General features: G+C 36.6%; 1 non-coding gene and 1 pseudogene across 1 annotated transcript; both read left to right on the top strand.

Moving 5' to 3' along the window:
* LOC112794836 (uncharacterized) overlaps positions 1-15,535 on the top strand; it is a 93,559-nt pseudogene extending 78,024 nt beyond the window's left edge.
* On the top strand, positions 6,439-6,546 carry LOC112799237 (small nucleolar RNA R71). The gene has a single exon (XR_003200812.1). It is a non-coding gene; the product is annotated as a small nucleolar RNA R71 (small nucleolar RNA).
* Positions 15,536-17,741: the final 2,206 nt, after the last annotated feature.

Here is a 17,741-nt window from a genome sequence, read left to right as displayed (position 1 = left end):
CCTTACGTGAGTAAGGGTCAATCCCACGGAGATTGTCGGCTTGAAGCAAGCTATGATCACCTTGTAAATCTCAGTCAGGCGGATTCAAATGGTTATGAAGTTTTGATAATTAAAATATAAATAAAACGTAAAATAAAGATAGAGATACTTATGTAAATCATTGGTGGGAATTTCAGATAAGTGTATGGAGATGCGCTGTTCCTTCGGAATCTCTGCTTTCCTACTGCCTTCATCCAATCCTTCTGACTCCTTTCTATGGCAAGCTGTATGTTGGGTGTCACCATTGTCAATGGCTACTTCCTGTCTTCTCAGTGAAAATGGTCCTCTACGGTTTCTGTACGGCTAATCAACTGTCGGATTGCTCGTCTAGGATGAAAAATACCATGCACAGATATCGTATGGCTAATCAGCTGTTGGTTCTCGATCGTGTAGGAATAGGATTTACTATCCTTTTGCGTCTATCACCACGCCCTACAGTCACGAGTTTGAAGCTCGTCACAGTCATCCCATCCCAGATCCTACTCGAAATACCACAGACAAGGTTTAGACTTTCCGGATCTCAAGAATGCTGCCAATGGATTCTAGCCTATACCACGATATCTCGGATTCAAATGCCCCATTGTTAGAGGGGAGTCGATGTGAATCATTGATTAGAAATCCAAGAGATATGCATTCAAGCTTGTTTTCATGTAGAACGGAAGTAGTTGTTAATCACGCGTTCATAAGTGAGAATGGTGATGAGTGTTACATAATCATCACATTCATCATGTTCTTGTGTGTGAATGAATATCTTAGAATAAGAATAAGCATGAATTGAATAGAAGAACAATAGTACTTTGCATTAATACTCGAGGAACAGCAGAGCTCCACACCTTAATCTATGGTGTGTAGAAACTCCACCGTTGAAAATTTATAAGTGAAAATAGGGTAGGCATGGCCGTGAGGCCAACCCCCAATGTCTAAGGACTAACAATGATCAAAGATCTCGTCAAAAGACAGTCCCAAGATGTAAATACAATAGTAAAAAGTTCTATTTATACTAAACTAGTTACTAGGGTTTATAAAAATAAGTAAATGATGCAGAAATCCACTTCCGGGGCCCACTTGGTGTGTGCTTGGGCTGAGTATTGAAGCTTCCACGTGTAGAGGTCTTCCTTGGAGTTAAACGCCAGTTTTTAACTTGTTTCTGGCGTTTAACGCCAGAATAGGGCAGAAAGCTAGCGTTAAATGCCAATTTGCGTCGTCTAAACTCAGGCAAAGTATGGACTATTATATATTTTTGGAAATCCCTGGATGTCTACTTTCCAACGTAGTTGAGAGCGCACCATTTGACTTTTGTAGCTCCAAAAATTCTATTTCGAGTGCAGGGAGGTCAGAATCCAACAGCATCAGCAGTCCTTTGTCAGCCTCTGAATCAGAATTTTGCTCAGGTCCCTCAATTTTAGCCAGAAAATACCTAAAATCACAAAAAAACACACAAACTCATAGTAAAGTCTAGAAATGTGAATTTTGCTTAAAAAATAATAAAAATATACTAAAAATAGCTAAATCATACTAAAAACTATGTAAAAATAATGCCAAAAAGCGTATAAATTATCCACTCATCACAACACCAAACTTAAATTGTTGCTTGTCTCCAAGCAACTGAAAATCAAATAGGATAAAAAGAAGATAATATACAATGAATCTCATAATATCAATGAAGCTTAGTCCCGATTAGATGAGCGGGGCTAGTAGCTTTTTGCTTCTGAATAGTTTTGGCATCTCACTTTATCCTTTGAAATTTAGAATGATTGGCATCTTAGGAACTCAGAATTTTAGATAGTGTTATTGATTCTCCTTGTTCAGTATGTTGATTCTTGAACACAGTTACTTTATGAGTCTTGGTCGTGGCCCTAAGCACTTTGTTTTCCAATATTACCACCAGATACATAAATGCCATAGACACATGACTGGGTGAACCTTTTCAAATTGTGACTCAGCTTTGCTAAAGTCCCCAGCTAGAGGTGTCCAGAGTTCTTAAGCACACTCTTTTACTTTGGATCACGACTTTAACCACTCAGTCTCAAGCTTTTCACTTGGACCTTCATGCCACAAGCACATGATTAGGGACAGCTTGATTTAGCCGCTTAGGCCTGGATTTTATTTCCTTGGGCCCTCCTATCCACTGATGCTCAAAGCCTCAAAGCCTTTTGTTTTAAGGGCTATTGGCTTTTTCTGTTTGCTTTTTCTTTTTCTTTCTTTTTTTTCTTTTAATTTTTTTCGCCATTTTTTTCGCAAGCTTTGTTATTCACTACTTTTTCTTGCTTCAAGAATCAATTTCATGATTTTTCAGATTATCAATAATATTTCTCTTTGTTCATCATTCTTTTAAGAGCCAACAATTTTAACATTCATAAACTTCACTATAAAAAATATGCACTGTTCAAGCATTCATTCAGAAAACAAAAAGTATTGCCACCGCATCAAAATAATTAAACTAATTTCACAATAAAATTTGAAATCCAAGTACTTCTTGTTCTTTTGTAATTAAGCACATTTTTCATTTAAGAGAGGTGAAGGATTCATGGAATTATTCATAGCTTTAAGACATATATACTAGACACTAATGATCATGTAATGAAGACACAAACATAGACAAGCATGAAGCTCAAAAACCGAAAACAAAAAATAAATAGACAAGGAGATTAAGGAATGAGTCCACCTTAGTGTGAGTGGCGTCTTCCTCTTAAAGAACCAATGGAACGCCTAAGCTCCTCTATGTCTCTTCCTTGCCTTTGTTGTTCCTCCCTCATAGCTCTTTGATCTTCTCTAATCTCATGGAGAATGATGGAGTGCTCTTGGTGCTCCACCCTTAAATGGTCCATGTCGTAACTCAAGCCTTCCAAGGAGGTGTTGAGTTGTTCCCAATAGTTGTGTGGAGGAAATTGCATCCCTTGAGGCATCTCAGGGATTTCTTGCTGAGGATCTTCTTCATGCTCTTGTTGAAGTCCATGATTGGGCTCTCTTGTTTACTCTATCTTTTTCTTAGTGATGGGCTTGTCCTCTTCAATGAGGATGTTTCCTTCTATGTCAATCCCAGCTAAACTGCATAGATGACAAATGAGATAAGAAAATGCTAACCTTGCCAAGGTGGATGACTTGTCAGCCACCTTGTAGAGTTCTAGAGGTATAATCTCATGAACTTCCACTTCCTCCACAATCATGATACTATGGATCATGATGGCCCAATCCACAGTCACTTCAGATCAGTTTCTAGTAGAAATGATGGAGCGTTGGATGAACTCCAACCATCCTCTAGCCACAGGCTTAAGGTCCGGTCTTTTCAATTGAACTGGATTGTCTCTTGAGTCTTTTTTCCATTGAGCTCCTTCCACACATATGTCCATGAGGACTTGGTCCAACCTTTGATCAAAGTTGACCCTTCTAGTGTAGGGGCATGCGTTTTCTCGCATCATTGGCAAGTGGAACGCCAACCTTACATTTTCCGGACTGAAATCTAAGTATTTTCCCCGAACCATTGTAAGCCAATTCTTTAGATTCGGGTTCATACTTTGATTATGGTTCCTAGTGATCTATGCGTTGACATAGAACTTTTGAACCATTAAGATTCCGACTTGTTGAATGGGGTTAGTAAGAACTTCCCAACCTCTTCTTCAAATCTCATGTCGGATCTCTGGATACTCATTTTTCTTGAGCATGAAAGGGACCTCAGGGATCACCTTCTTCTTGGCCATAATTTTATAGAAGTGGTCTTGATGGACCTTTGAGATGAATCTCTCCATCTCCCATGACTCGGAGGTGGAAGCTTTTGCCTTCCCTTTCCTCTTTCTAGAGGTTTCTCCGGCCTTAGGTGCCATAAATAGTTATGGAAAAATAAAAAGCAATGCTTTTACCACACCAAACTTAAAAGGTTTGCTCGTCCTCGAGCAAAAGAAGAAGGAAAATAAAGGAGATTGAGGGAGAAGTGAATTCGGCTAAGATGGTGGAAAGGTGTATGTGTTGTGTGAATATAAAGAAGTAGTAAGGGGTTTATATAGGGATGAGGGGAGGGTTAGGGTTGGGTCATTAGGGTTGGGTTTGGGAGGGAAAAGTGTTTGAATTTAAAAGTGAGGTAGGTCGGGTTTTTGGGGAAGAGATATGGAGGTGATTGGTGAAGAGGTGATGGGGAAGAGTGAATGAGTTGATTGGTGAGGGGTATTTGGGGAAGAGTATTGTGGGAGGGTAGGTGGGGATCCTATGGGGTCCACAGATCCTGAGGGGTCAAGGATTTCATCCCTGCTCCTTTTAGGCGTGCAAAACACCCTTACTGTGCAATCCTGGCATTTAACGCCAGATTGCTGCTTGTTTCTGACGTTAAACGCCAGCTTTTATTGCTTTCCTGGCATTAAACGCCAGGCTGCAACCTATTTCTGGCGTTTAACGCCAGATTGTAGCCTGTTTCTGGCGTTTAACGCCAGTCTGGTGCTTGTTTCTAGCGTTTAACACCCAGAATGGTGCCAGACTGGGCATTAAACGCCCATTTTGCTACCCTTATTGGCGTTTAAACGCCAGTAAGTTGCTCCTCCAGGGTGTGCTATTTTTAATGTTATTTTTTATTTTTCTTTGATTTTTTGCAGTTATTTTTTTGACTCCACATGATCATCAACCTAAAAAAATAAAATAACATAGATAAATAAAATTGGGTTGCCTCCCAATAAGCGCTTCTTTAATGGCAATAGCTTGACAGTGAGCTCTCATGGAGCTTCACAGATGTTCAGAGCATTGCTGGGACCTCCCAACACCAAACTTAGAGTTTGAATGTGAGGGTTCAACACCAAACTTAGAGTTTGGTTGTGACCTCCCAACACCAAACTTAGAGTTTGACTGTGGGGGCCTTGTTTGACTCTGTATTGAGAGAAGCTTTTCTTGCTTCCTCTCCATGGTTATAGAGGGAGATCCTTGAGTTTTAAACACAAGGTAGTCCTCATTCAATTGAAGGATCAACTCTCATCTGTCCACATCAATCACAGTTTTTGTTGTGGCTAGGAAGGGTCTTCCAAGGATGATGGATTCATCCTCATCCTTCCCAGTGTCTAGGATTATGAAATCAGCAGGGATATAAAGGCCTTTGACCTTTACTAGCATATCCTCTACCTGTCTATAAGCCTTTTTCATGGATTTGTCTACCATCTCTAATGAGAATTTGGTAGCCTCTACCTCAAAGATTCTCAGTTTCTCCATTACAGAGAGTGGCATTAAGTTTATGCCTAGTCCCAGGTCACACAGAGCCTTCTAAAAGGTCATGGTGCCTATGGTACAGGGAATTAGGAATTTACCAGGATCCTGTTTCTTTTAAGGTAAAGTGTGCTGAACCCAGGTATTTGGTTCATTAATGAGCAATGGAAGCTCATCCTCCCAAGTCTCATTACCAAATAGCTTGGCATTCAGCTTCATGATTGCTCCTAAATACTGGGCAACTTGTCCTTCAACAATGTCTTCATCTTTTTCAGAAGATGAATAGTCATCAAAGCTCATGAATGGTAAAAGGAGGTTCAATGGAATCTCTATGGTCTCTAGGTGAGCCTCAGATTCCTTAGGTTCCTCAATTGGGAACTCCTTTTTGTCCAGAGGATGTCCCATGAGATCTTCCTCACTGGGATTCACGTCCTCCTCCTCCTCTGTGCATTCGGCAATACCAAGTAAGGTTATGGCCTTGCACTCTCTTTTTGGGTTCTCTTCTGTATTGCTTGGGAGAGTACTAGGAGGAGTTTCAGTGACTCTTTTACTCAGCTGGCCCACTTGCACCTCCAAATTTCTAATGGAGGACCTTGTTTCATTCATGAAACTTAGAGTGGCCTTAGATAGATTAGAGACTATGTTTACTAAGCTAGAGGGGCTCTGCTCAGAATTATCTGTCTGTTGCTGAGAGAATGATGGAAAAGGCTTGCTATTGCTAAACCTATTTCTTTCACCATTATTAAAGCCGTGTTGAGGCTTTTGTTGATTCTTCCATGAGAAATTTGGATGATTTCTCCATGAGGGATTATAGGTGTTTCCATAGGCTTCACTCATGTAATTCACCTCTGCCATTGCAGGGTTTTCAGGATCATAAGCTTCTTCTTCAGAAGATGCTTCTTTAGTATTATTGGATGCATTTTGCAATCCATTCAGACTCTGAGAAATCATATTGACCTGTTAAGTCAACATTTTGTTTTGAGCCAATATGGCATTCAGAGCATCAATTTCAAGAACTCCCTTCCTCTGAGGCATCCCATTACTCACAGGATTCCTTTTAGAAGTGTAAATGAACTGGTTATTTGCAACCATATCAATGAGTTCCTGAGCTTCTGCAGACGTTTTCTTTAGGTGAATAGATCCACCTGCAGAATGGTCTAATGACATCTTAGACAATTCAGACAGACCATCATAGAATATATCCAGGATGGTCCATTCTGAAAGCATGTCAGAAGGACACTTTTTGGTCAGTTGCTTGTATCTCTCCCAAGCTTCATAGAGGGATTCACCTTCTTTCTGTCTGAAGGTTTGAACATCCACTCTAAGCTTGTTCAGCTTTTGAAGAGGAAAGAACTTGGCTAAGAAAGTCGTGACCAGCTTATCCTAAGAGTTCAGGCTATCTTTAGGTTGAGAGTTCAACCATGTTCTAGCTCTGTCTCTTACAGCAAAAGGAAAAAGCATAAGCTTATAGACCTCAGAATCAACTCCATTGGTTTTAACAGTATCACAGATCTGCAAGAATTCAGTTAAGAACTAAAAAGGATCTTCTGATGGAAGTCCATGAAACTTGCAATTCTGTTGCATCAGAAAAACTAATTGAGGCTTTAGCTCAAAATTGTTTGCTCTAATGGCAAGGATTGAGATGCTTCTTCCATGGAAGTTAGAATTTGGTGCAGTAAAGTCACCAAGCATCTTCCTTGCATTGTTGTTGCGTTCGGCCATGTCTCCTTTTTTTTTTCGAGATTCTCTGTAAGGTTTTCTTTGGATTGTTGGGCTTTAGCTTCTCTTAGCTTCTTCTTCAGAGTCCTTTCAGGTTCAGGATCTACTTCAACAAGAATGTCCTTATCCTTGCTCCTGCTCATATGAAAAAGAAGAGAACAGAAAAGAAGAGGAATCTTCTATGTCACAGTATAGAGATTCCTTTATGTGGGTAGAAGAAGAAAAGAATAGAAGAAGAAAAATTCGAACACAGAGAGAGAAGAGAAGAGGGTTCAAATTATGAGTAGAAAAGAATTGTTAGTAGATAAATAAATAAATAGAAAGAGATGAGAGAAAGAGGGATTTCGAATATTAACTAAAAGAGAAGAAAAATATTTTTGTTTTTGTTTTAAAAAATAGTTAGTATTCGAAAATTAAGAAAAGAAATAAAATTAAAATTAAAATTTAAAATAATTAGTTAAATAAAAAAATTTTTGAAAAAGAGGAATTTTCGAAAATTAGAGAGAGAAAAATAGTTAGCTGGTTTTGAAAAAGATAAGAAATAGTAAAACAAACAAAAAAATCAATTAGTTAGTTGAAAAAGATTTGAAAATCAATTTTGAAAAGATAGGAAGTTAGAAAAGATTTTTGAAATTGATTTTGAAAAAGATATGATTTGAAAAAGATATGTTTGAAAAGATATGATTGAAATTTATTTGAAAAAAGATTTGAAAAGGAAATTAAAAAGATTTGATTTTTAAAGTTAAAATTGATTACTTGACTAACAAGAAACTAAAAGATATGATTCTAGAATTTAAAGATTGAACCTTTCTTAACAAGAAAGTAACAAACTTCAAATTTTTGAATCAATCACATTAGTTGTTAGTAAGGTTTTCGAAAATTATGCAATAAAATTAAGAAAAAGATTTTGAAAATCAATTTTTAAAATTTTTGAAAATAATAAAAAAATGAAAAAGATTTGATTTTTGAAAAAGATTTTGAAAAGATAAGATTTTTCAAATTGAAATCTTGACTTGACTAACAAGGTTTAACTTATTTTAAAATTTTTTGACTAAGTCAACCCAAACATTTCGAAATTGGTGAGAGAAATAAGTGAAAGATATTTTTTATTTTTGAATTTTTGATGAGGAGAGAGAAAAATAACAAAATGACTCAAGACATAAAAATTCTGGATTAAAACAAATGATGCATGCAAGAACACTATGAATGTCAAGATGAATACCAAGAACACTTTGAAGATCATGATGAACATCAAGAAGTTATTTTTGAAAAGTTTTCAAGAAAAGAAAAACATGCAAGACACCAAACTTAGAAATTTTTCATGTTTAGACACTATGAATGCAAAAATGCATATGAAAAACAAGAAAAGACACAAAACAAGAAAATATGAAATTCAAACAAGAATACTTGTTAAGAACAACTTGAAGATCATGAAGAATGCAATGCATGAGTTTTCGAAAATTTTTAGAAAAATTAAAATATGCAATTGACACCAAACTTAAAAATTGAAACTAGACTCAAACAAGAAACACAAATTTTTTTATGATTTTATTAATTTTTTTTTGTTTTTTCGAAAATATCTTTTTGGAAAAACAAAAACAAAGAAAAAAATTTGAAATATTTTTGAAAACTTTTTGAAAAGAAAATAAAAGTTGAAACAAGAAGAAAATTATCTAATCTGAGCAACAAGATGAACCGTTAGTTGTCCAAACTCGAACAATCCCCGGCAACGGTGCCAAAAACTTGGTGCACAAAACTATGATCTCAATGGCGCCAACAACTTGGTACGCACAATTGTAATCTCAACTCTTTTTCACAACTTCGCACAACTAACCAGCAAGTCTACTGGGTCGTCCAAGTAATAAACCTTACGTGAGTAAGGATCGATCCCACGGAGATTGTCAGCTTGAAGCAAGCTATGGTCACCTTGTAAATCTCAGTAAGGCGGATTCAAATGGTTATGGAGTTTTGATAATTAAAATATAAATAAAACATAAAATAAAGATAGAGATACTTATGTAAATCATTGGTGGGAATTTCAGATAAGTGTATGGAGATGCGTTGTTCTTTCTGAATCTCTGCTTTCCTACTGCCTTCATCCAATCCTTCTGACTCCTTTCTATGGCAAGCTATATGTTGGGTGTCACCATTGTCAATGGCTACTTCCCGTCCTCTCAGTGAAAATGGTCCTCTACGGTTTCTGTACGGCTAATCAACTGTCGAATTGCTCGTCTCGGATGAAAAATACCATGCACAGATATCGTATGGCTAATCAGCTGTTGGTTCTCGATCGTGTAGGAATAGGATTTACTATCCTTTTGCGTCTGTCACCACGCCCTACAGTCGCGAGTTTGAAGCTCGTCACAGTCATCCCATCCCAGATCCTACTCGGAATACCACAGACAAGGTTTAGACTTTCCGGATCTCAAGAATCTTGCCAATGGATTTTAGCCTATACCACAAAGATTCTAATCTTGGATTCAGATGCCCCATTGTCAGAGGGGAGTCAATGTGAATCGTTGATTAAAAATCCAAGAGATATGCATTCAAGCTTGTTTTCATGTAGAACGAAAATGATTATCAATCACGCGTTCATAAGTGAGAATGGTGATGAGTGTCACATAATCATCACATTCATCATGTTCTTGTGTGTGAATGAATATCTTAGAATAAGAATAAGCATGAATTGAATAGAAGAACAATAGTACTTTGCATTAATACTCGAGGAACAGCAGAGCTCCACACCTTAATCTATGGTGTGTAGAAACTCCATCGTTAAAAATTCATAAGTGAAAATAGGGTAGGATGGCCGTGAGGCCAGCCCCCAATGTCTAAGGACTAACAATGATCAAAGATCTCATCAAAAGACAGTCCCAAGATGTAAATACAATAGTAAAAAGTTCTATTTATACTAAACTAGTTACTAGGGTTTACAGAAATAAGTAAATGATGAAGAAATCCACTTTCGGGACCCACTTGGTGTGTGCTTGGGCTGAGTATTGAAGCTTCCACGTGTAGAGGTCTTCCTTAGAGTTAAATACCAGTTTGTAACTTGTTTCTGGCGTTTAACTCTGCTTTGCAACTTGTTTCTGGCGTTTAACGCCAGAATAGGGCAGAAAGCTAGCGTTAAACGCCAGTTTGCGTCGTCTAAACTCGGGCAAAGTATGAACTATTATATATTGATGGAAAGCCCTGGATGTCTACTTTCCAACGCAATTAAGTGCGCGCCATTTGAACTTCTGTATCTCCAAAAATTCCATTTCGAGTGCAGGGAGGTCAGAATCCAACAGCATCAGCAGTTCTTTGTCAGCCTCTGAATCAGATTTTTGCTCAGGTCCCTCAATTTCAGCCAAAAAATACCTGAAATCACAGAAAAACACAAAAACTCATAGTAAAGTTCAGAAATGTGAATTTTGCTTAAAAACTAATAAAAATATACTAAAAAGTAGCTAAATCATACTAAAAACTATGTAAAAACAATGCCAAAAAGCATATAAATTATCTGCTCATCAGTGGCTTGTGCTTGAATTCATCCTTGAACATCCACCAATGCTTGAGTCTCCAATAGGCTCTATTATTCAAAGGTAATGCCTCCAAGCCTTGATGGAGTTCTTCACAAGCCAGGGGTTCCCAAAATTGATCTTCCTTGTGCGATCCGGGATCCCACACTTTATTTTCACACCCGTCTTGAAGTTGATCATTATTAATCCATCCGGGTGGCAAGTAAAATGAATTCTCAATGAAGTGCCCAACAATCCTCCTAGACCCATCTAGTTGAGCTCTATTCCAACCTTTATATTTTATCTTTGATGTGTCAACCATAATAAACCTTGATTTGCAACGCCAACCACGAAACATCTTTCTCTTACGCTTCATCCTACAAAGCATCCTAAGTTGACCATCCGTTTCAAGCAAGCCATACTCGAGTGGGATAATAAAGCTAATAGAGATGAGTTTTATCCACTCAAGTGAAGGAGTAGATGACAACCTAGGTAAAGAAGCTTCCAATGAGCTTGACAAAGCGCATTCAATTCCCATCCTCCTTTTTCTAAGGACCTTCACCTCCTCATAAGATCTCTTAATTTCTATCCACTGTTCACTAATTTTAATAACTTCTTCCCCTTACTCAAATCATAAATGGGAGGATGAGAGAAATGTACCTCCATATTTCTTTCAATTTTACCAGGAGAAGGTTCTTCACGTTCAAAGGATTTACCACAAGGATTTGATGCTTGATCTTCATTGCTATGGGAACTCAATTCTTGCTCTATCCCATCCAATTCTTCATACGGAATATTCCTTGAAGGTTGTCCACTTTCCTCCTCAACATCAAATTCAATCTTTTTGGAGAGGTTTTCTTCAATTCTATGTTCCCATGGAGGTTCCACATCTCCTAAGTCTTCAACCACTTCTTCCTATTCTTCAATAATCAAAGCTTTCTCCAATTGTTCCAACACAAAGCAACATTTCTTATTTTCCACCGAAATTCCCAATCTCTCTTTCATGCTATGCTCTTCCTTGGATTCTTCACATGTAGCCATAGGAGTTCCTTAAGCATTCAAGCATTGGGATGCTAACCGGTTCACCACCTCATCCAAGGCAGCCGTGAAGTTTTGTGTATCCCTTTTCACCTCCTTTTGTCCTTGAAGTAGCAAAGTGAGAGACTCATCATCTATTGGGGCTTGGGGTGGATAGGAGGGTTCATTATTTTGGAGAAAGGGTTAATAATAGGAAGGTGGTTCTTCTTGGTGGGATTGTGGCGGTTCAACACTCTCCACTTTTTTCACTTGTTGCACAACACACTCTATGGTTGCTTGAAGTTGATCCAATGCTTCCTTGAGATGACCCCTTGACTCTTGTTCTGCTTGGATAACATGATTAGGATCATATAGCTCTTGGATCGATGGACATGAATATTCTTCCATGGGAGGTTGTGGTGGAAAGTAGAATTCATCTTGTGGTTGAGAATTTTCATATATTGGAGGTGGTTCATCTTGGTAATAGTATGGAGAGGGTGGCTCTTGGAAGTGTTAATGTTGTGGTGGTTCCATATATGGTTCATATGGCTCAAAAGGTGGTTGGTGTGGTGGGTATGGATTGGGGTCATATGGAGGTGTTTGGCAAAATGAGGCTTGTGAGTATGGTTGAGGATTATGTTGAGGATAAGGTTCATAAGCATATGGTGAGGCTTGTTGGTAACCACAAGGGAGTCCATCATAGCTATTGGATTGATATGCATTAGGAGTGGAATTATACCTATAAGAAACCAGAGGAGGTTGTTGCCAAGAAGGTTGTCCATAAGCTTGAGGCTCCTCCCACCTTTGATTGTCCCATCCTTGATGCATATCTTCATTGTAGCTCCCATTTCCTATAGCATAGTTAGAACTAAACTCATAGCCAAAGTGAGAATTCATAGTAGAGAAATAAAAAATAAAAAGCACAAAATAAGAAGATAAAATCTAATTACCAACTCAAATAAGAAAATCAACAAAAGAGCAAACTATTCACAATATTCACATATGTACAATAACCAATAACAAGCGCACATTTGCAATTCTCCGGCAACGGCGCCATTTTGATGACCGGATTTTTGTGTGGTCTAGAATTTCACAAATGAATCCTCATTGCAAGTATATTTTCTAAACCAACAATAATCCTTTCATACAAAAATTTGATTGTCACAAGTAACAAACCCCTAAAAATATAAATTGAAGTATTCAAACCTTGGGTCATTCTCCTTAGAAATTGCAATAAAGTGTTCTTGTTATTGGTTATGAAGTATGTTTTGGGTTTTGAGATAGTAAACAAGAAATATAAATGGCAAAGGAGATAAACTAGCAAGTAAGAAAGCTCTTGGCAAGGTATGAGAACTAGAAGTCCTATCCTAGTTATCCTTATCAATTGTGATGAGAATCGTTCATTGCTCCTACTAGGTTAGCCTCTAACCAAGGAGGAAAGTCAAGTGGATGAATTAACTTGAGTCCACAAGTCCTAGCCAACTCATAATGAAAGACTAGCTTAGTGGCATTAAAGTCAATTAGCAACTTCCAATTATCAATCATCAAAGGAATTAGATAACTCAAGAATCTCCAATTACTCAACCAAAGCCAAGAGGAACAAAATCTACCTCATAACTAAAAGAAGCATTTCATCAAACAAATAAAAGGTAACAAAGGTAAACAATATAAATTGCAATAATTAAAGAGAGATCTAACTACAAAAGCAAGAGATTAACAATAGAAAGGCAAAACAATTATGAAACAACAAAGAACTTACCAATTGCATTGAAGAAGAAATGTAGATCTACAAAAGAATTCATAAACTACAATTAACAATACAAAGAAACTACAAGAGAAGTAGAATGCTACAACTACAAGAGAAGAATTAAAGAGGAAAAGGAAAATTGAAGCAAGAGAAGAGAGAGATATAGATTTAAAACTAAGAACCCTAATTTTAGAGAGAAGAGAGAGCTTCTCTCTCTAGAAACTAACTCTAAACTAAAACTAAACTAATTGGTAACTCCCTAGTTCATCCCTCTTCAATCTTTGGGTTAAATAGCATCAGAAATGAGTTGGATTGGGCCCAAAATGCTTCAGAAATTGCTGGCCACGAGTTGCCTTTAGTGAGTCACGTGCAAGCATCGACGTGTATGTGTACACGTCTCTAAACACCAGGCAACTATAAAAAATCTTATATAATTTTGAAGCCCCAGATTAGCTTTCCAACGCAATTGAAACCGTCTCATTTGGATCTCTGTAGCTCAAGTTATGATTGATTAAGTGCGTAGAGGTCAGGATTGACAGCTTTGCGCATTTCTTCATGAGTTCTCCATTTCTACATGCTTTTTCTTCATTCCCTCAATCCAATCTTTGCCTCCTAAACCTGAAATCACTTAACAAACATATCAAGGCATCTAATGGGATCAAGTTGAATTAAATTTAGCTATTTTAAGACCCAAAAAGCATGTTTTCACTCTTAAGCACAATTAAAGGAGAATTTACAAAATCATGCTATTTTAGTGAATAAATGGGAGACAAGTTGACAAAACCCTCTAAATTCAACATAAGATAAACCCTAAAAATAGGGTTTATCAGACTGCGGTGACTAGTTTAGTTAGTAATCCCCTAAGTTAGATTACCCATTTTATACTGCTAAGGCTTTATTTGTTTTATGATTTAAGTTATGCTTCATTGTTTAGTATGCCTTAAGATCGAATCTTGTGATGGATTGGAGCCTAGAATTGCCTTCGGCATCCTGGGGTCTTATATCTTACATCACTGGGCACTGTTACCATACTGAGAACCTCCAGTTCTTATACCATATTCTGTTGTTATTTTTCAGATGCAGGTCACAACCCACCTCGGTGAGTTGTTTGGATGGTGACAGGAGTGGAGGATCCTGATACTTTTTTAATCTCTTTTGGTTTATTTTGTATATGTCTCTCACTTCTGTATTTTGCTTTGCCTAGAGGCTTGTATTTGAGAGAACAAAATTTGTATAAGCTGTTTAACTGTCAAGTTTCTGTTTGTCTTATATATGACTAGCCGGCTTAAACTCTGCCAGCCGTGGCTAGATCCTTATGATATTATACTATGATATTTTATTATGCTGTACCTATTCCTTGTGCCTTAAGCTAGTAGCTTTGCTAGTACGTTTTGGGCTTTTCAAATCCTGTTTTTGAGCTATATCCCTCATCGGGCTTCTAGATATTATTAATTCCTTCTATATATGTTATGTATAAGCTTAGAACTGTCGTAACTTTTGAATAACCTTTGCTTTTTTATGCAAGGTAAAGCTTAGGCTAATTAGGGTGTTACATGCATCGTGATAAAATCCTGGTTCTAGTCTCTAATATATATTTCTGTGGAGCCAACAATCTACAGTTTATACTTTTCTTGTTTGGATTTATTGTATGATTATTCTGCCCTTAGAGCCATTTTAGATTTAATTTCCATGAATGCTAAATCAAGTACTATTAACATCATTATTGTAATTTTATTGCTTTAAGAATGCTCCTGACGCTTTTTTCTTTTTAATTCTCCTAGGATAAGGTTTTGTGTGTCAGTATATAGAAGCGATCCGTCCTCTCTACATCTGTTATTATACCTTGAGCCATTAAGTATTGCTTTTGAGACCCTACAGGTATTACTAGTTAGTATGTATCACGGCAGATTTGGGATTCACTCATCTAGTTTCTGATGTTTGCAGTGGCTATTGGTGTAATGATATTGTTTTGTGCATTTCGTAATGTAGGCCATTTTGGTGCATGGATTTCAGTTCCTTGACATATGGCTTCCTCATTCAGCTTACAACAGTAGTGATTACCAAATGCCTAAACTGTTTAATACACTAACAGCAGGTAGTTTTGATTTAAGTTTGTTTTTAAACTTCTAATAATGCATCAACATGATTCCAGTCATCCTGAATTTGCTTCTTTCTATTTTAAACAAAATATTGGATCTCTGATTCACATCTTGGATGTTCTAATTATATGAGTAATTTGCAATGTTATTAAGTTGGTATCTTCTGTACAAAATTCAATTATATGACTAATTTGCAATGTTCTAATTATGGTAATTTGCTAGGCAGGGTTACATAATCATCTTCATAATAATGTTACAAAAATATATTGGTGTGGTGTGTGCTTGTACTAATCTCTGTAGTTGTTTAGCTCGCTGCCCTTGCTCTGATCAATGTTTTTTGCATTAACTGAACATTTATTTTTTTATTCATTTATATCTTTTGGATAAATTCTAGAAATTAAAATATACACTTAAGGGTCCGCACTTATATGTTAGTCTTGTAAATGAGTTCGAGTCATCCATTCTTGCTAGCAATCTGAGTTGCTCTATTGAAGGCTAGTACTTATATTTTATACATGCGGTACAGCGGTAGTCATGTTGGAAATTGGAACTTAATAATTGGGACTGATCATGTCCTGTTTCACTAAGATCTTACTTATTAAGGTTTGTGCCTTTTGTATTGCGTATTCATGGTAGAGGAGCCAAACTTATTTTAGCAAGTGCAAGAACACCTCTAACCCTTGCACTTAGACACATTAGTGTACGATGTAGTCCTTGTTTCATTTCAGCCTCAGGTCATCAACATCAAACATGTAGTGCATCTCATTATTTGATTAACATGTCCTTGCACTTAGATTTGATTAACATGTTGTAGTCCTTGTTTCATTTCATTCCTTCTGCTTCTTTTAGGCTGGCTGTTTTGGGCTTCCTTTTGTTTATATTTATTTTTGAACAATTTTAGTGGAATGGCTGTTGTTAGGTTATGGGAGTGTTGGTTTTGTTTCGGCCATAAATCAATTACAGAGGAAAATAAAAAATGTATGTGAATTCAACAAATAATGTCGTCACATGTATCATGATTAATTCTCAAACCACCTAAGAATTTTCTATCTGCCTATATCAAAATCTCCTCCTCCTTTATTAACCATGCTATATATGCTTTATTAAATAAACTTCCAAAATTGTGCTGAGACATTTTAACATATGGATCTAATTTGAAGGCTATAGCTAATATATGATAACCCATACCATCTTTATATACTCTCATTCCATTCTCTCATCTCTTCATCTTTTACATTCTCCATCTTTCTCTCTCTCTCAATTCCTCGTGTTCAGGCATGTGTTCTTCAATCTCAATCTCCTTTTGTCTTTGATTTCATGTTTGCTACTTTTTCTTGAGTCATTCGAGGGGTGATTTGGTGCAAAGTTTTTATTTTTCTTACTTTTTGGTATGTGCTTATCAGTTTTGTTTTTCATGGGTGCTTCAAATTTCATTTCTAGGGTTGATTGATGTAATAGTAATGTGGGTGAGAAGTGTGTGTCATTGTGAAAATGTGTACTTGACTGGTCTAACTCTTACCGCATGTTACTACTATATTTGACTTGCTTTTTATTAAGTTCTTATTCATCTCCTGAATTTTCATGTATTACTCTGATATATAGTGATCTGCATTTGCTTTTGCTAACTTTGGCAATCCTCTCTTGATTTATATAACTGATTTATATAACTGAGCCCAAAACGTAAATTAAAAATAAGATAATTATTGTTATTACTAAAATAATAAAATAATAATAATAATAGTAATAATAATAACAATAATAATAATTATTGTTGTTGTTGTTGTTGTTGTTGTTGTTGTTGTTGTTGTTGCTCTCTTTTTAGTTAGTTAGTTAATATAGTAGCGCCTATTAACAAAATTAAATTATAGTAGTGCCTGCTGATATATACTAGTTACCAGGTCTTCAAATTTAACTTGCAGATATGTAACTTGCCAAATTTCTTGATCTATTATGCAGATATGCCAAAGCAAAAAAGGTACAAGAATCTACTTAAAGTAGCAGCTGCTGCAAATTCTTCATAAGACAAGTCAATTGCATTTGCAAATTCATCCCGAGACAAGTCGGCAGCTTCAAATGCATCACAAGTCAAGTCTACAGCAGCTGCAAATTCCTCCTGAGAGACATCGGCAGCTACAAATTTCTCCCGAGACAAGTCGGCAACATCAAATTCCTCCTGGGGCAAGTTCTCTTAGTAGATAATGTCATAATGTATTCCCTAGTGTCAACTAGTTTAGGATTTTCTTGCATTAGATCCTTTGGTAAGGGTCACTCTCCTCATCCTTCTCTTGAAAGTTTTGAAGATGAGAAGGAATGCATTAGCATTAGCTCTGATGAAGATGAAACTAAGTAGTTCAATTCCTCCTATTTAAATATATATATACACCATCTAATAACTAACATTATATATTCCCATAATTAAGTTATATATATATATATATATAT

The sequence above is a fragment of the Arachis hypogaea genome, chromosome 4 (genome assembly GCF_003086295.3).
Source record: "Arachis hypogaea cultivar Tifrunner chromosome 4, arahy.Tifrunner.gnm2.J5K5, whole genome shotgun sequence".
Taxonomy (NCBI): domain Eukaryota; kingdom Viridiplantae; phylum Streptophyta; class Magnoliopsida; order Fabales; family Fabaceae; genus Arachis; species Arachis hypogaea.
The sequence above is the reverse complement of the archived record's forward strand: the minus strand, read 5'-3'. Positions and strand labels throughout refer to the sequence as shown.